The sequence below is a fragment of the Papio anubis genome, chromosome 6, assembly GCF_008728515.1.
Source record: "Papio anubis isolate 15944 chromosome 6, Panubis1.0, whole genome shotgun sequence".
Taxonomy (NCBI): Eukaryota; Metazoa; Chordata; class Mammalia; order Primates; family Cercopithecidae; genus Papio; species Papio anubis.
Window position 1 is genome coordinate 14,480,069 of NC_044981.1, and position 20,347 is coordinate 14,500,415.

Below are 20,347 nucleotides of genomic sequence, written 5' to 3' on the forward strand. Positions count from 1 at the left end.
GGCTGTCCAGTCCCTTTCCTGCCGCCCTCCTGGGAAGATGCACCCACTTCTCTTCTGTAGCCCTTTTCAGAATGAAGTAGCCCTTGCTGTCAGGAGTGCCTTCTTGGCCCAAATTTAGTTTTACCTGTTAGGTATGCCCATTTCCTTAGTGCAGTCTTTTACGTTCTGAGCAATTCTTCTTGCCCCCGTGTTGATGGCATACACATTCTTCTCTGTCTATGTCACTTCTCAGACTCCCAATTCCAACTCTGTTTCTGGACTATTTTTCCACTTACCTGGGCCACTGCAGTCTCCAAGCTCACTTCCCTGTGCCTACAATTATTGTTCGCACAACAGCCTGAGTGATCTTTCAAACACATGAATGGGAACCTCTCTCTCCTAGGCATGAAATCATTCAGGAGCTTCCTTCCCCAGGCATTAGCCAGTCTCTGCCTACCTCTTCATTGCATCCCGCACTGCCCTTCCTGAGGCCTCCATCAGTCCATTCCTACTTTGTCACCCCAGCTCTTCACATTCTATCAACTCCCTGTGGGTAGGGTCCTTGTCTGTTGTATTCGTGGCTGGGGGCGTACTGCCTAATGTATAGAAGGTGCTCAGGAATTATTTGTTGAGTGAATGAGTGAATAATGGATTAGTACTCCAAGGCCATAATAGGTGTATACCATTACTAATGTATTTTTAATAGCCAACGGTAGTATATCCCTTAAAGTACTCAATATGTTTGAAAGATGTTTTTACATTGATCCTGAAATAAAAATGAAGAATGTGTTTCTTAAGTGATGAGCCATACACCAGAATAAAGACTATCTACCTCAAGCATGCGACTCCTCCCAGCCCCCACAGTATCTTGGGCTTGTCTCAAAATGTACCGTATTGGGCCAAGTGTGCTGGCTCATTCCTGTAATTTCAGCACTTTGGGAGGCCAAGGTGGGAGGATTGCTTCAGGCCAGGAGTTCAAGACCAGCCTGAACAACCTAGCAAGACTCCATCTCTACCAAAAAACAAAATAATAGTAACCCAGCAGGGTAGTGTGCACTGGCCGGGATGGAGATGGGGTCTGAAGTGAGACGACAGCTTGAGCCCAGGAGTAGCTACAGTGAGCTATGATTGCACCACTGCACTCCAGCCTGGACCACAGAGCAAGACTCTGTGTCTAAATAAATAAAAATAAAATGAAAAAATGTAAAAAGTGTACCATATATCCCTTCCCAGCAACTACACATTATCATGTACCATTTTGGAACTAAAGTCTTAGCAGACAAAATAGAGTTTAGAGTTTGAACAGCAAGATCTCAGGTGAACTTATAAAAACTTTTATAATTTTTACCCTTATACGATTTTTTTTTCAAAACTAAAAACAATAAAGATGGCATAATAAATCAATGGGCTATCACTGGTGCTTATCAGTTCTTAAATGAGAATACACTACAGGCACAAGTTGCATTTACCATTCCTCACTCACTCCAAACCCTTTCAAATTTTTATGTCCCACAGTTTCAATGATACGAAGACTATGAAGTGGTTTCCTTGTTCCGGATCTTTCTGAACACCTTGTGCCTTTCTGACCTTGTGTCTCGAGGTTGCAGTTGTCCACCAGCTGGTTCCCATCCCTCAGGGTTCACTGTGGTTGCAAAGATAAAATCATCTGTTTAATCAAGGTGGATAAACCTTTGAGAAGCCTTTAATTAATAAAAGTGCATGACAGCACAGGGGATTTTCCGAAGCCACTCACCTTCAGTTCTGCTCGCAATGGCCCTGTGCTAGATCACAGCGGAGGATGATGGAACATTCCACCAAGCTTTGCCAGCCCCTGGACCCACTGGGGATCCCTTTACCCAGTGGCCCTCAGGGTCTCACATAAGGCCCTGCCTCACTGCCCTCACCTTCTTTTGACTCCCCCAGAGCCAACATTATGGCTGAGTGTGTGCTCCTCAATTCATACTTGGAAATCCTAACCCCTCAGAATTTAACTCAGAATGTAACTTTGAAGATAGTTTCTTTAAAGGCATAATTACAGTAGAGTGAGGCGCTATGGGTGAGCCCTAATCCAATTGAACAGTATCCTTATTTTTTATTTTTTAAAGGAGATGGCGACACAAATACTATCCAGAGGGATGACCAGGTGAAGAATGGCCAGGTGAAGACACAAAAAGAAGACTCCCATCTACAAGCCAAGGAGAGAGACCTCAGAAGAAACCAACCCTCACAACTCCTTGATCTCACATGTTCAGCCTCCAGACAGCGCGGAAATAAGTTTCTGTTGTTTAAGCCCCCCAGCCTGGGATACTTCGTTACAACACAATTTTTTTTTATCAGGGACAAACAGACATTTGTGAATATTCAAATTAGAATTATCAGACATGAGCAAAATATACTGGAAAAAAATATATCTATTAGGATTTCCCACAAGGCAGATCTGCGGCAGAGGCAGGGGGAGTGGCCAACTTTAAAGACCCTACAGGCATCTCCAAACTGCGTTATGCATTGAGCAGCTTTTCAGGGTAAGCCTAGAATGAGATCAAAATAATCCTGCCAGATGACCTGATGGGCCAGTGGAATGTGGGAATCTTTTTGAGTGTTAGATTTGCTTGAGGAAAGGACGCCCGTGAGGAAGACAGCTTGTACAGGGGTATCTACAGATACAGGAAGAGAGAGAAAACACAAGAGGATCAGATGGGGTCTGCCACCCTCCTCATCTGAGCCCTTGAAGAGAGAGAAGCTGAGGGGGTGGTTTCCCTTTGGGGCTCTGCTTCCAAGCCAGGTGACAAAGTGGCAGGCAGAATGAGGGAAGGGCATTTCTCTGTCTCTGCCGTGGTGGGACTGAAAAGAACACTATGTCACATTGTCAGCACATGGGTTTTAGGGCTGTGACGATGCCAGAAAACATGACTGTGGGCAAGGGATCTAGAAGTGTTCATAGATCCATACAGTAGGCTCCTGGGGCTGCCCAGGTTTGGCTGGGGAGGCTGGAGGTCTTATGGTCCGTGCTGTTGGTGAGGTGGCCTCATCTGCTCACACGTGTGGGTGAACCTGAGGAACTTGGGACCATAAAGCTCAGCTCAAGTTGAACATCCAGATGAATACTACCTTTTATGGATTCGAATGTTCTTTCCTTCTCCCGATGAAGTATCAAGCATCTTTCAAAGAAGGCTTATAATAACAGAAATATAAACTTATTCAAGACTTGGGTGAAGAAGACTGTGTTTTAATGACTCAAAAAAGTAGAGAAAAACTCAGGGAACTACATTCCACTTGGGGAGCGGATTGTTTCTTCTGTTTTGCTCAAATCAGTTCTAATGCACCCTAGTGGGCATGAATGAGCTGGAAGCGTTCTCCAAATTTGATTTAGGTGCATCGAGCAATTAACAGGCTTCAACATACAGACCTCAAAATATACACTGTAAGATGTTGTCAGGGAGACCTCTTGTCAACCTTCCCATCACGACTTTGCTTCCTTTCCTGTCTGAACCTGGGATCTAAGGTCCATGGCTCCAACCACTCTCTGCCTTCAGTGTTCTCCATGTCCTTCATGCTTTGCCTTTCCACAAATCTTCCTCAGCAAACCCCACTCTTAGAACAACTGGATGGTCCATCACTTCTGTGCTGGTATCTGCACTGATGAGTGCTGCCTGGGCCCATACCCCTCTTCCCCCGGAAAGATGTTCTAGGCATTTATTTTGTATGTTCAACACTGCCCTCTCCACTGGCTCCTTCTCCAAAGCCTACAAACATGCTCAACACTCTCCATTTTTGAGAAGACAGTCAACTTTCCCTTAGCTATAGTCTATATAGCTCCCTCCTTTAATACTTAAGCCCAGGGGAAAATCAGTCTATATTTCATCTCCCTGTCTTCAACCAGAGGAATCCACTGTCCTGACCCATCTCCCTGGAACCTGCCGTGCACTCCACAGAACCCAGCGCTCCACGGAGCCTACCCTGCTGAAACAAAGGTTATTCATTCATATTATTAATTCAACTGAGTTTTTCTTTGGGACACATTTTACTTTCTCTTTCTGAGGTATTTGACTCTGCTGACTACCCCCTCTATACCCATTTTTTAAAAATTTGAAATTTCCCCTTGCTTTATACACATATTTTAGTCTGACTTTCACGACACTGCTTTCTCCTAAAATGTCTTCTGTCTCTTGACTCTGGGCAAAGCTTGCCTCATCTTTTCTGATTCAAGTATCATTTCCCAGTGAATCCTTTCTTGGTCCTTCCAGATAAAAATAGCCACTCCCTCCTTCCTATTATTTAGCAGAGACTTTCTTACAGTCCCCATAGCACATCATTGACTGTGTCCACAAGCCTCTCAAAGGAGGCAACTGGAGATTGCTTGTGTTATGTAAATATTCTCAAGTGCACAAAAGCCAAAATGTGTCCAAGTGAAACAAAGTGCATCTCAAGGCTGGCTTCATCCTAGAGGTGGCTCATTTGCAAGCCTGATTTAGAAGAACATCCAAGCAACAGTTGGGAATAGACCCAGTGCCCTTTCAAGAGTGGAGCCTAGGAATCCCAAAGATTGCTTCAGAGTTGCTAACTATTTTTCTGGCTGGTTCTGTGAGCAGAAGACTTAAAGGGTAGCAGTTCCTGAAGTATGCCATGAGAAAAAGAGAGTACCAAGTATATAAACAAATGTAACTTTTTAAAAAGGTGATTGTAATCAAATATTTTAGAAGACACTGGGCGAAACAAATCAGCTAGGTCCATATACGGAGAAGGTAGCTGTATGCGTCTTAACTCCACCTGCTTCCTGCACCAGTCTGACTTCAGACAAAAGGTTTGGAACTGAATGAATTACAGTAAGGCTCAGGTACAGTTTGCAAGTGATTTTGATGCTCTAGATCTAGTTCTTTTGGAAAAACTTGTTAAAAAACATGTATTTGTGTCGCTCCAGTTCGACCTGGTTTGGTGTGTGTGTAGTTTGTTTACTAAGGGGGGAAATGAGTTTTACTTTATAGTTCAGTCAAAATTAATGGATAATGAGGATAATAATTTGAGCATATTAAATCCATTTATTTTCATCTGCAGTAGCCTCAATCCTCACTGCACTGCAGCTCCCAAACCAAGAGCACAGTCTGGAAAACCTGCACAGGGTTCCTTCCACCATATAGAGAAGCCACTGCTGCCTGTGACTGCCAGGTTGGGAGGTTTACTGCCCTGGGGAAGAAGGCAGTCACGGCAGAAAAAGAGTTTCCAACAGAAGAAGTAGAAATCCTGGTCAATCTTCCTATGGAGTGTAGAAAGAAGAGAGGCAGAAGAATTGCAGCAAATGATCAGGGACGTGTGTCTTGACCCTCCAGCAGCCCGGAGCAGACGGGAAAGTCCCCAGCAGAGGGGTCTAGTTCCCGCTCCCTCTCTGGAACTCCACAAAGGCGCTCTCTCATGGAATGAGCCTGAGGCTGCAGTCAAAAGAAAAAAATGATGGTATGGTACTGTTCATGTGAGTGTCTGAGGTGGCAATCCTGACATTCCCTTGGCATTCATGCATCATGGGAGAATCCAGAAATTTCCTGTACCCCATGGGAACAAGAAAGGTGGCCAAAGAAGTGAACTGGAACACTGCCAGGAAGGTTGCAGAAGCCTTGGCAAAGTGATCAGTAGCCCTTAAAGGCTGCAGGGCAGAACTTCCAGACCAAGTATTGACCACAAATGACAACTTGAACCCAGGGGTGGGTCTGCAGTGCTGGCAGGAGCTGAAGGGGAGATCTATCGAGGAGAGCTGCCAACCCTATCTGAGCTAAGAGAACAAACCACAAAACTAACTGATAGGGACCTCATCAGCAGAAAGCAGCCCAGAGACCAGATCCAAGCAGTACACAACACTACCCAGATATCCAAAGAGAGCAGAATATTCCAGGGACAATACACAGACCCAAGATCCCTGTCCTTCACCACTGAGGTCACACAGGCTCCTGGTCCTGCACACCAGACATCATGGAAAGAAGAGGGAGCGAGGTAGAAACAGCTCCGATATTGTATAAATTAGCCCAGCATTTATTGGCTTAAAACAACTCTAAATATATGTTATCTCCTACAGCTTGTCTGAGTCAGAAATGTGAGAGTGGTTTAGCCAATGCTGCTGGCTTGAGGGTCTCTCATGTGGCTGCAGTCAAGGTTTGGACCAGGGTGACAGTTATCTGGAGCTTTGACTGGCATTGGAGGATCCACTTTGAAGGTGGCTCACTCACTTGTCTTCCAAGTTGGTGCTGGTTGTTGACAGGGAATTGCAGTTTTTTGGGCCGCTTAAGTGTCTTCATGACATGACGACTGGCTTCCTCCAGCGAAGGTGATCCAAAAGACCAAAGTGGAAGCAGCACTGTCCCCAGAGGTCTGACAGCATGACTTCGGCCATATTCTAGTGGTCACAAAGAACAGCCCTGGTGTCACAATGAAGGGGATCCCGCAAGGGTACAAATCCCAGGAAATGAGGCTCACTGGGGCCATCTTGAAACATGGTTACCATAGTGAGGAATTCATTTTTGACCAACTGAAAAATCACCAGAAAAGCAATTGATTTAACCAGAAGAGACTGGAAAGTTCCTGGCTATGAAAATTCTGTCATATGAAGAGACACTTATACCTTTAACTTGACATTTTTCATTTTCCCTGATCTACCCAGGCTCGAGAAGCAGAATCGATCACGGTTAGTTGGAAAAATGTAAAAACAACAACAAAAATTAAAATGTGATGTTTGCCCAGTGCTGAGTTGTGGCTGTTCAAGCAAACCTATTGCAGATGTTAATTTGGGTGAAGTTCCATTTTTGACAAATGAATACAGTTTTTTTGTAGTTCGGGGTTTGTGGTTTCTTTCAGTTCATATCTGGTAGTCTTAGTTATTGATTACTTTTCTTAAAAAATGGATAAAGTATCTGATCGTTCCCTAAAGGAATTTAGAGTATGGCTCAGAAGAGAAAAAAAGAAAAAGGAATGGTGTACGTTCACAAAGACGCATCCTCAGAGCAGCACGCTCTTTGGTCAGAGGTGAAGGGTGTCAGGTGGTGGTCAGACGAAGCAGGCTCTCTGATGTTGCCAGCTTCAAGCACCGAGAAGGAAATCTCAAATTTCTCTCACTTCCTAACCACCAGGCAACCGAGGCTCCATCACATCAGGATCCCACTCCTCACTAGAAAGAGCCTTCCATGAAAGGGGAAAAGAACAAACCACCTCCTGAGAAGGATCTCAGATAACAGTCCTACCCCGTGACTTCTGGAGAAAGAAAAATCTCCATAGGACTTGGGCGCTTGGGAATGTGTTTTCCTGAAACAGGATTCTAATAACATACCAGAGCTCAGATTTCCAGGATAATTGAAACCTTTGGTATTAATTGGAGAAGGGGAGGGAATGGGGGAGCTGGGGAATGCAGAAACTTTTCCTGCCATTGCTGGAAAACTTCACTCTGTGGTTTTGGGGAACAAATAGCCCAGTGTTTCACTGCTTTGAGTCTGAAGGGTAGAGGGTGGTGGGCACTGAGTGGGGAGGGAGATAAACTCTGTTCAGTCCACCTTTCAGGTTGGCAAGGGACAGATGGCTCAGCTTGGTGCACTGGAGAAGGAATTCCTAAATCCTTATTATTTTGAAACTTGTGGCTTTGCACCAGAGGCACAAGTTTTGGTCACATGCCATGTTATAAATTTGTCCATCAGCAGATATCATGATTTTCAGGGGCAACTGGCACATCAAGTAGAAATCAATAAACAGTGTTCAGTGACAATGAAAGGAAATTATGCAGCTTTTTAAAGAGTAGCGTTATCATTGCTACGCCATAAGGAGAGAAGAGCAGTCCAATGGGCAGAAGTGAGAACTACAAATAGAATTTTCCATTTAGCATTCATTGGCCTTCTACTTGTATCTACTTAATAAACACCATGTCTCTGGCCAGGCTGGTCTCGAACCCCTGACCTCGTGATCCACCCACCTTGGCCTGCCAAAGTGCTGGGATTACAGGTGTGAGCCACCGTGCCCGGCCCTTCCTTCCTTTTAAATAACCTCCATAGGCCTGAGGGTTCTCATTGGAGGACACCGGGATCATTGATTCAGAAAAGCTTGCAGAGAAACACTCAGGGGGAGGCTGTAGGATCCAGGGTATCTTAGCCTAGAGCTGACTTCCCAGAGGAATTGTGGTGTGGCGTGGATCTTTAAAATCTTGCTCGCATTCTCTTGTTTTTAGCATCAGTCCTGCCTGCCTATTCAACCTAAAAATGAATTTCCTTAGCTGAGTCTTGACTTGCCAAGCAAACATCTGAGTATCCGTTATTTAAATGCAGCCCCTGAAACAAATAAAAAGCTTCTCATATTCCTGTGGGGCAAGGAAGTGCAGAAGCCTTCATACTGATGTTCATCAAGTTGATAACTATAAGCTTTTTGCATTATTACTGAACAGGACAGCTGCCTCAGTTTCCTTGTCTGTAAAGTGGATATAATCTGACATCTTACAGGGCTGTAAAAATTTAATGAAAAGATACCTAAAGTTGCCAGCACCGTGCACTTTATGAAAATGTAACTTCCATCCTTAGCCCAATCTTTAATATGAGGGAAATGCTATTTGCCTCATCAAGTTATGAGGATTCAATGAAAAACCTATAAAAGTATCAAATATTGTATCTGGAATATGGAAGATTTAGCAGTGTTAGCTCAGAAATTATTATTTCTATTATTAGTAGTATTAGTTGCCTGTCCTGTAATTTCAGAGGGGAATAAATTTCTCCCTGCTCTTACTTCTACACTCCACCCGCCTCAACGCCCTCACTTGCACATCTCAGTGAATCTTTGGGCAACTTTGGGATCTAGACTTCTGCACTTCCTTGCCCCACAGGAATATGAGAAGCTTTTCATTTGTTTCAGGGGCTGCATTTAAATAACAGATACTCAGACGTTTGCTTGGCAAGTCAAGACTCAGTTAAGGAAATTCATTTTTGGGTTGAATAGGCAGACAGGACTGATGCTAAAAACAAGAGAACAGGAGCAAAAGCGGGTTCAAGTCACTATAAGGCTGGCAGAGACCAGGGTTTTTCTCCAAGGCAACCCCTGGGAGGTGGCGAGACTCCATAGGGCTCCAGCTGGGTGGCTATGCAGGAGAACCAGCTCCATGATGCACGGCCCAGGGTGCCTCCATGAAGGTCCCTGTGGCCTCATGGCACCACACAACTGATGTGAAGCACAACATTTTGTAATAGATGGCCAACAACAAACCTGGTGATCCTCACAGACAAAGAACCCAGCCTGTCTGTTGCCTGCCTTCCCTTTCAGTCCATTTCTACCCGACCTGGACCCTGAGACCGTAAGAACAAATCATCCAGCAGTCTGAAAACTTCTGTAATAAAACGAGTCTTCCATGTTAGAAGAGCCTGGCTGCTTCTGGTGGGCGTAAGGGCGTGGGAGTGGGTGGCATGATCTCTTGCTCTGCTCAGACTTCATCAGGTAAAACACCATCTCCCCAATTTACCCTCTTCTTAGTTCTCTTCCCAAGCTATCTCAGGGATAAATAAGAGACAGAACATGTCTCCTAGGGTCAAATTTCACATCAACCTCCTTCCCATCCACCTGAAGTCCAGCTCCCCCTTGGTTGAAGCTTCCGCTTCCATGGGGACTGTGCATGCTTCAGCAAGACAATGCTGGAAGACCCTTCAGAGTGTATCCCGAACTGTAGATCAACTGTTTCAGATTATAACTCCCGTTCTAGGCCGGTGTTTTTTTGTGCCAAATCCTAAGAAAGAGATAAATGAGGTAAGAGGAGGAAGAAGATGGCATGTGAGGTCTTGACTGATGTTGAACATCTGAGGGGGCTCCTGCGAGGGCTGTGCTTTTGTCCAGAATGCTTGGGGTCCTTGTTTGTTTCTGCACTTATAGAATGCTTCTATTTATGTCTGTTATGTTTTCAAAAAATCAAAGGGGAGATCCATTGTTAAGAGCACAAAAATTGCCACAGAGCTGGACAGTCTAAGGGAGCAAAATGAACTTTCTATCAATACACACAAAACAAAACAACACTTCAAGCAGAAATGGGTGCTGGTGGCCACAGGAAGGTGCATTAGTCTTTGAGCTCTCGGGGCTGGGGAGGTGTTTAGGGTTTCTTTGAAGCCTACATGGCTGTTATTAGATTTGTCTGGAGCTTGTTGAATAGTATTTATTAGAGGCCTTCTTGATGCTTCTTCTGTCTGATAGGTCATAACTTTTATGACACAGAAATAACCAAAATGAAGAAGCAGAGACAGCTCAGAGATTATTTGCCAGTTCTCCGAAGACTGCCAGCCATTTCCACGAGGAGCATGCTGGATAATTTATGAAAACAGAAATCGTCTGTGGGAGTGAAATACAGCCCTGTGCGCTGCAGCAGTGATAATGAACAAAATAAATTCCATCGTTATGCAGATGTTGCACAAGGGCTGTCAGCGTGTCGAGGAAAATTTACTCCCTGTCTCCGATGCAGGAGACAAACAATTCCACGAAATGAAAAACAATGCGAAAGGAGAACGTAGAACCAGCTTTCTGTCTTCTCAAAGAAGTTTTGCTCTATGTGTGGAGCAGGGAACTTGGACAACAATAGAGTCCAACGAACCATTTCTTTCCTGCAGCATCAGACAGGGAAACTTAAAAAATAAATTCTGGTATTTTGACCTGGAGACATTAATTGAACACTAGGAAAATAAGGAAAAGACGATCCATTTGAGGTGTTTTGAGTGACAGGTCTATGTGTCTGCAAGTGAAACTAAAATAAAACGTTGGTTGTTTTGAAGAAACCAAATTATTCCCTTCCCCTTGGCACATATGACTTTAAAGAAATTCAGAAATCATTCCCTCCAACGTCTACAGTTATATGTGGCCCAAACACTGCCAAAAGTCTCTGATTTCTGGCACAACCTGGAAGAGTAATCTCCCCTCACCTCTGTGTCTGGTTTTGCTAAAATTTAGAAACTGCTGTGGTTCCTTAGCTGGTGCCAAGGAGTTATATATTCTGGTCTCCAAGCTACATGCAATTATTTGTCTTGGCTATAATCTGTCTGGTACTCAGCCTCCTCGGTAACTTTGCCATAAACCATCTCTCTCTCTCTTTTATTTTATTTGTCAGAGGAGGGTATTTCCTCACCAGGAATTACGTTCCCATTAGATGGCTTCGTTATTCGTTATGACTGCCAACTTGCCTTGCTCCAGAAACCTTTTATGGATCAGGAGTGGTTGTGCCCTGGCCATCTAGCCCTGTGGATTCCCCCTTGAATTCCATTAACAAGGCCTCCCCACCATCTGGAATGCACCTGACTTGTCACCCGAATAGTAGGTGTTGGCTCTTTTTCTTGGCCTCTTGTTTTCTTTCCTCTTAATCATCTCCACTGAAAAGCAGAGGTAAATAGTAATTTCACTATGGAATATTCTGAAGGAGAAGGTGGCTTGCTTTTCCTTTTCTGAATTTTCAGGAAATCATAAAGATCAGTAGGTAGATAGAGCTAGTCTATCATTCTACGATACTTACAGAAGTATGTAATTTACACTGCAGCTATCACTAACAAATTATCCAACTCAAATTGGTTGGAGGGTAGGTAAAATGTCTTTCCACATTTCCTAAAACAAAGAGAATCGTGCTAGGCAATGAATCTACAGTGGGCCTAGACTGGCGACCATTTATTTAGAAGCCAAATAACTTCAGTCCTGCAGCTTTCCTTAGCTCGGGGTTCTCTCACAGTTTCTGCATAAATTTACCATAAAATCATAAAGCAAAACATAAAAAGAGAATGGTAACAGTAAAGTAGCTATGCCACAAACTCAACAACGATTATATATTCTATCTAGGGCACACTTAACTCTCTAATTGCTAATTGTAATTTAAATGAAAACATGTGTTTCTTGTTAAATTCATCAACTATATTTTTAAGTGCTGCCGAAGAGAACTGTGATTAAGGCTGAATATTCACCTCCCGGTTTGGACAACCACAGGGCTCAGGCGTTATCAGGATATCCTCTGAAGTTAGAGGCCCTTGATGGCCATGTGGCTTTCCAAAACCAACAGCTCTGCAGGACAGAGAGGAGAGCATCTGGGAGAAATTACTCAGCTGGGATTCTTTGCACACCGTGTGCTGCTGTCTCCCGTGTGTCTAATTGTGACGACCCTGAGAAGTTCATCTGGATCCAGCTCTATTTGGAATCCAGCCGTTTGCTTGCTAAAGATACTCTGTGGATTTATAAAATCCTGACAAACTGGAGCAGCCTCCCCGCAAAGGAGCTGATTCCCTTCTGGTCTCACGGAAGCTGTCCATCCCCCATGGAGCCAAGAAAGGCATTAAATAAGGTGATGACTGTAAAGATCGCCTGTGACGAGTAAGGATTTCATGCCACTGTCTGGCACAGAGTGACCGCTCGTAAACACCAGTCTCATCCTTTTACCTGATAAGCATGATTTGATATTAAGAATGGAAAGAACAATGTCTTTTCTCTTCCTATGCCCAATAATTAATTTTTAGATAAATAAATAATTCTATATATTATAATGCAAAAAATTCGAAAGAAACACTTAAAAGCTCCTTCATTCAGCTTTTTAAGGGAAAAGCCAATCTATTTTTTTTTTTTTTTGAGACGGAGTCTTGCTCTGTCGCCCAGGCTGGAGTGCAGTGGCCCGATCTCAGCACATGCAAGCTCCGCCTCCCGGGTTCACGCCATTCTCCTGCCTCAGCCTCCTGAGTAGCTGGGACTACAGGCGCCCGCCGCCAAGCCCGGCTAATTTTTTGTTCTTTTAGTAGAGATGGGGTTTCACCGTGTTTGCCAGGATGGTCTCGATCTCCTGACCTCGTGATCCGCCTACCTCGGCCTCCCAAAGTGTTGGGATTACAGGCGTGAGCCACTGCACCCTGCCAGAAAAAGCCAATCTCAAGTCATAAAAATCTAGGATAGAGGACATTTTTTAAAGAGTGGTACAGTAATTCCCCTGTATCTGCAGGAGATACGTGCCAAGACCCCCAAAGAATGCCTGAAACATCAGGTAGTACTGAACCCTATGTATACTATGTTTTTTTCTAAACTTACACATCTATTCATTTCAATATTAGTTTCACTTATTAAGCACAGTATGACGTTAACGATAATAACTAATAATAAAACAATTATAACAATATGCCAGCATCACTACTCTTGCACTTTGGGGCCATATTTTTAAAATTGTTTTGAAATGGGGGGATCTCATTCTGTCACCCAGGCTAGAGTGTAGTGGCATGATCTTGGCTCACTGCAACCTCCACCTCCTGAGTTAAAGTGATTCTTGGGCTTCAGCCTCCCAAGTAGCTGGGACTACAGGTGTGCACCACCACACCTAGCTAGTTTTTGTATTTTTTATAGAGATGGAGTCTCGTCACGTTGCCCAGGCTGGTTTCGAACTCCTGAGCTCAAAGCAATCCACCCACCTGGACCTCCCAAAGAGCTGGGATTACAAGCGTCAGCCACCTAGCCTAGCCTGGGGCCTTTTTAAAGTTAAAATAAAGGTGACTGATACACGCTGTGCAGTGCTGTGACAGTAGACCCGAGAACCAAGGTCACAACTGACTCATGGACAGGTGGTGTCTACAGTGTGGAGACACTGGACAAAGGGATAACTCACATCCCGAGCAGGATGGAGTGGGACAGCCCAAGATTTCACCACCCTACCCAGAACAGGCACTCAATTTAAAACTTATGAATTGTTTGTTTTTGGACTTTTCCATTTAATGTTTTCAGACCGTGGTTGACCACAGGTAACCGAAACTGTGGAAAGTAAAACTACAGGGAAAAAAAAAAAAAGACCGCAGATAAGAAGGAAATATTGTACTGCTATTTTCAATTAGACATAGGAATTAGAATGAGTTAATCAAATTGCTTCTCCTTTTTTAAAATTGAGCTAACAAGAATGATTTGTGAATAGCTTATTAATCCATGTGAAAGAATATTAGCAAAGTGTTTGGGAGTCTGTAATAGTCTGGGCTCTGGAGAGGAATAGGAGGTATATCTGTCAATCAATCAAGAGATTTATTATGAGGAATTGACTCACTCAGTTATGAAGGTTGAGTAATAAGGCAAGAGAAGACCAATGCCCCAACTTGAAGACAGGCGGAGAGGGCGAATGGTCCCTTACTGAGTCATTTGTTCTATTCAGCAATTTGATGGATTGAATGAGGCCCACCTCCATTAGGAAGGGCAATCTGCTTTACTCAGTTTACCAATGCAAATATTAATCTCACCCAGAAACACTCTTACTGACATACCCAGAATAACGTTTAACCAAATATCTGGGCAGCCAATAACCCAGGCAACTTGACTTACAAAATTGACCATCATTGAGACTAAGGTGATTTCACGAGATATTTAAAGTGCTGTCTCTACAGCATGCCATGGAAAATGCATGACTTTGGAGCTGGGCAGATTTACACTGAGTTCTGTCTCCTCCGCCTACTAGGTCTGGGTCTCTGGAAAGCTATGTGACCCTGCTGAGACCAACATGCTCCAGTCCATCAGTTCACTCAGGAGCATAGCCCCAGCTGTGATTCACGTGGGGCCTGGGGAATTAGGGTCTGTTTTTTCCACTGTGACAATGATGAGAGCATTGGTGGCTAAAGAGGAGTGACTGAGAGGGTTGGTCCCGTTGACCAGTCTCCATTCCAGCCACTTCTTGTTCACATATTCACGTGTTCTTGTTCACTTGATGGGTTGCACCCTGATCCTAGAGTACTGGATCAGAACTGCTCAGGCATGTGCTAACTCACAGACCAGGGCAACCCTAACCTTCTTTCCCCTCAGTCCCCTCTTGAGGTCTGGAAGCTTCTCCTTTGGATCCGTTATGGGCTGAATTGTGTTCCCCCTCCTCAAGTTTATTGTTTGAAGTCCTAGTCCTAAGTACCTCATAATGTGACTGTATTTGGAAATAGATCATTTAAAGAGGTAATTAAGTTCAAACAAAGCCATTAGGATGGGCCCTAATCCCATTGGACACACAGAGAGACACCAGGAGTGCATGCACAGAGGAAAGGCCATCTGAGGACATGGGGCTTCCATCTCCAAGTCCAGGAGGGAAGTCTCAGGAGAAACCAACCTGCTATAGGATCTTTAAAACATCATGCCTGTAGTCACAGCACTTGGGAGGCCGAGGCAGGAAGATCACAAGGTCAGGAGATCGAGACCATCTTGGCCAACATGGTGAAACCCCGTCTCTACTAAAATACAAAAAATTAGCTGGGTGTGGTAGTGGGTGCCTATAGTCCCAGTTACTCAGGAAGCTGAGGCAGAGGAATCGCTTGAACCCAGGAGGTGGAGGTTGCAGCGAGCTGAGATTGCGCCACTGCACTCCAGCCTGGCGACAGAGCAAGACTGTCTCTCAAAAAAATAAAAATAAAAAAAAGAAAAAAAGAAAAAAAACAAAACAAAAACAGAGGTCAGTTTATGTCCCCTTTCTCTGGTAGTAGTGGGCTGCCTGTAGGCAGCAACGTTCACGTTTCAGTGATAACTTTCCTTCTGAACACCTGAGATGGTGACTTTCTAATACCTCACTAACCTGAGCAGAGGAAGAAAATACAAGTTCACTGTAGCTCAGCAACCTGCTATACTGCAAAATACTTGCCACACTGTGTGCCACACAGTCGTCAATTGACACATGATTCCTTCTCTGGGTTTAACCTGTACTTTATTTTTTCTCCCCCCTGCAGCTAGGCAACCCCTTACTACTCCCCTGAAACCTGATGGAAATGATCTATTTTTTTTTTTTTTGAAATTTGTTCTGGGGGCCTCAAAAACAGAGAATTGAATTCATCATAATTCTTGGTTTTTGAAACACTCTGGTTATTGGCTCAGGTCCTCCTTTTAAGGAAGTAAATAATTACAGTATAAATAAATTCCCTTGAACTTCTCATCCAACATGAGAACCAAAACCCTGACAGTCATTTATAAGTTCTTTATATCCATCCTGCCTCCCCACTTCCTCACCTGGTAATGGCAGTAGTGAAGCTTGTGCTTATCATTGTTTACTGCATTAGTTAGGGTTCTCCAGAAAAACAGAACCAATAGGGTATCTATCATCTCTCTCTCTCTCTCTCTCTCTCTCTCTCTCTCTCTCTCTCTATCTATCATCTATCTATCTATAAAGAAATTTATTATAAGATATCTTGTCATGCAAGCGCAGAGGCTGAAAAGACCCACCATCTGCCATCTGCAAGCTGGAGACCCAGGAAAACCAGTAATGTTTTCTGAAGACCTGAGAACCAGAGAGCCGAAGGTGGATATTCCAGTCCGAGTCTGAAGGCCTGGCTGAGGGGCAGGAGAAGATCAATGTCTCAGTTCATATGCTCAGGCAGAGAGCGAATCCAACCTTCCTTCAGCTTCTTGTTCTGGTCAGGCCCTCAGTGGGCTGGACGCTGCCGACTCACGATGCAGAGGGCCACCTGCTTCACTCAGGCCCCTGATTCAAATGCAGGTCTTTCCCCGAAGCACCTTCACAGACACACCCAGAAAGAATCTTGAATCAGATATCCGGGCATTCTATGGTCCTGTAAAACTGACACATGAAATCAAACATCACATTTACTTTTTAAGAAGATAGTTTTTATCCCGTATTCCTGAAAAGCATATTGTTCAGTCCACTTTGTCTACATTTTCAATTTGTTGGCATAAATGTGTTGATCGTTTTCCCCACTTTCTTTTTAGACCTTACTTAATCTGTCACTGTGTCCATTTTCATTCATGGTATTAGTACTTCTGTCTTCTCTTTTTGTCTTGATCAGCCTTGCCAGAGTCATCTAGTTTGCTGGTTTTTCTGAAGAAGTTTAGGTTTTACTCAATTAAGACTTTTCTTTAGGTTCTTCTCTATTGAATTATGTCTTCTATTTCATTGGTTTCTCTGATCATTTTTGGGATCTTATTCTATTTTATGTGTGTGGCGGGGTTCTATTCTTTGGTTCTTTATCTTCTAACTCTTAAAGTTGGACACAGGATGCTCACTTTCAGCCTTTCTTCTTTTCTGGTAGGAGCATTCAGTGCTTTGGCTTCACTCCTCACTTATTCTCAAGAATTTTTTTTTTTTTTTTTTTTTTTTGAGACAGAGTCTGGCTCTGTTGCCCAGGCTGGAGTACAGTGGTACGATCTTGGCTGACTGCAAGCTCCACCTCCCAGGTTCACACCATTCTCCTGCCTCAGCCTCCCGAGAAGCTGGGACTACAGGTGCCCGCCACCACACCTGGGTAATGTTCTGTATTTTTAGTAGAGATTGGGTTTCATCATGTTAGCCAGGATGGTCTCTATCTCCTGACCTCGTGATCTGCCCGCCTCAGTCACCCAACACACAAGTTTTAATATTGAGCATTTTCATTATCACATAGACCTATTTAACAAATTTTCATTAGAATTTCTTCTTTGACCCATAAGTTGTTTGCAACTTTTCTTTAGAATCTCGTTTGATTTTGTAAAAAGTGTCTTTTCACGAATGTATTTTATTTCCCCGTTTCCCTCTGTCTCCCTCCTTGTTTCTCCAAGACCCATCCCGAGGAGGGAGCCGGCAGTCTGTGTGAATTCACAGTAATAGAAGGAACTGGAACTCCCCCTGACCTTCCTTCCTCCTTCTCTAACAGTAGAGCCCAGAGTGCTATCAGCTTCCTGCCCCGCCTTCCCCTGCAGTTCCTACAAATAACTCTGGAGTTCTGGGTGTTTTCCTGCCTATCAAAAGCTGAACTATTTTCCTTGTGGTTGATTGCATGCCTCTGCCTCTCCTGATGGACTTTCCCTTCCAGTTACTCCTTCTGTCTTTCTGCTTCAGCCTCTCTCTCTGCGTCATTGCCTTACTTCAGGACACAAATATATTTAATTATTTCCCAACCTTAAAACTAAACTAATAATACATGAGAACAATCCCTGCCCCCACCCCAGATAATCCTGCCTCCTGTTCAATCTACTATCTCATCTCTCTTGTTCTTTGTACCATTAGATATCTTTAAAATAGGAAAAATGGAGGTATAATGAATCCACATGTGTCTCTCCCCTTTGCCACTTCTGGGTCATCTTTCATTCTATGGTAGCCCAGCTTCCATGGAACAGAAATTGCTTGTAGAAAGGCCAGTGGCTTCCAATTCACAAATTCAATGACTGGTCTCAGTCTTCATCCTGTAATCCCTCTGGAGCACATGACCCTCTTGACAACCTGCACATTGAGCTCCCTTCTCCCATGGCTTCCGAGTATTACTTTTCCTAATTTTCCCACCACTTTTCTACCTGCCACTTTTCACCTCCTTTGCTGACCTGTCCTCTTCTGCCCATTCTCCCAGGTGTGTGCTACTGAGGAATCTTACTGTGACCTCCTCACACTGGACATCTCCCTCTGTTTGACAGTCCTACCATGTTGTAGGGAATCAGAATATGCCACCCCTGACTATGCCACCCCAAATATGCCACTTTGACTTAAGTCTCAACTGCCTTCAGCTCCAAAGGACATTTTGAGCTGAAAGCAGTTGAGAAGAAGCAAACACAGGAAAAACCTCTCACCCTCCTCCTCTCTACTAGGAGGAGCAGGATGGTTCTCAGCCACTAGAGACAACTCTAGACTTTTACAGCCCAGATATGGCATCAGAAGCATCTATGTAACCAACCTTACTGAACAACCCTTATCCTTCATTAGTTTCTCCCCATATATTAATCTTCCCACAGTTTGCCACCCCTGAATGCCTAAAGCCCTTTTCTTTAGTCTTATCACCTCTCTATAAATGTACTGTTCTTTGTTAAATACTATATAAAACAAGTTCTGACCACCCTTTGAGTTTCTCATCCTTGAACTTCTTGCACATGTATGCACACTGCATGAGTTAATAAACTGTTTGCTTTTCTCTTGTTAACCTGTCTTTTGTCAGTCTGATTTGCAGGGCCCCAGCTGGAGAACCTAGGAGTGTAGAAGAATAAGATTTTGTTCCTCCCCTGCAATGTCCAGATGTGTTCATGTCCATTGTAAGAAGCCCCATAGCTTAATCGTCTGTGCTTCCTCACCGGTCCCCTGGGGTCCCCCATTGCAAGGCCCTGGGTTCAGTGAATGGCAGATTCCATAGCTGTTTCCCTGATGCCAGGTTGTGGGAACATGGATCGCTCAAAGGTCCCTCCTTCGTAGAAACTGGACAGGGTAGGAAAGCAATATCTTTTCTTTCAATGAGGCAAGATTAATGCACTGGGTGTGGTAACCAAAGATGTGCTAACAGACAGCCCAAATTTCTGCCCAGGAACACTCACTCACTGGCATGCCCTGGTCAAAGGCACAGACGCTCCTTCTACAGGCATGGGCACAGTTCTCCTGAGGTTAGCCCCAGGCCCTGCCCTCCACAGGGCTGCCCTTCCACTCAGATGTGGGCTCAGGTGCCCAGCGGCCCCTCCTCCCTCTCCATGGCCAGCTTCTCTCCAGTATGGAAGGAGGCTCCTGCATCTACCCATTGCCATCACACTTCCTACCCTCAGTTCAAGCTTCTTTACGCTATATAAAATGTCCCTCAAAATTAGAAATCAAAAAGTTTCCAGATACTTGATCTGTTATTCCTTCTTTCTTCTATTCAATTGAACACATACTTATTGCAGATTCATATCTGTTCTGGGCACTGTGCAAAACACTAGGATATAGCAAATGACAATAATGTCCTCCAGAAACTTACAGACTGCTGGGGAGAAACAGGTAGGTGAACTGGTGATTTCAATGCAATGCGAAATGCTCTCAAACAGCTAGACCTGGTCCTGTGCTTCTGAAAAAGGCACTATTCCCTAAATGTGTCAAACCTTGGCAGACGTATCTCCATCTCCCTGGAATGCTCTCTCCTCCGCAACTCAGCCTTGTGGGTTACACATTCTTGAAGACGTAGCCTGGAAGTCCCCTGTCACGGCAGCTTGCTCAGTCTTCCCAAGCAGAATCTGTCACTGCCTTTGCATAATCCTGTAGCACCCTGGACACACTGCTTTTGGCCCACTGACCGCACTAGACTGATTGTTTATGCATGTTCCCCATGAGACTGTGAGTTCTGGAGAGACAGAAGAAGTCTTGATCAGCAGTATATGGACAGTGCTGAGTTCATTTCAAGGGATAGTCATTGAGATAAATACATGTAGAAATCAAAAAATAATTGAATAAAGCTGTATCGAGTGAGCGATAAGTTTTGTCCCCAGCCTCTTCCAAATATTATGTAACTGAGGAAGTTTGAGGAAGGTGATTTTGCTTGAAGGTGAAAATCAAATAACTGCCTTTGGAAATTAAGGAAGGAAAATATACCCCTTAACATTCTAGTGTCTTCTCTAAATAAAGTCAGAATTTGGCAACATGAGTTTTTGGCAGCAAGTACATAGTAGAACAAATAGAGAATTTCAACTTGATTATTTAAATCAATGGTTA

At 44.0% G+C, this 20,347-nt stretch overlaps 1 long non-coding RNA gene across 1 annotated transcript; it reads right to left on the reverse strand.

Annotated features, from left to right (window-relative positions):
- Positions 1–1,426: 1,426 nt before the first annotated feature.
- On the reverse strand, positions 1,427–7,242 carry LOC110743040. The gene is made up of 2 exons (XR_002521437.2): positions 6,192–7,242; positions 1,427–1,621 (listed from the first exon to the last, which is right to left on the reverse strand). It is a non-coding gene; the product is annotated as an uncharacterized LOC110743040 (long non-coding RNA).
- Between the last annotated feature and the right edge of the window lie 13,105 nt (positions 7,243–20,347).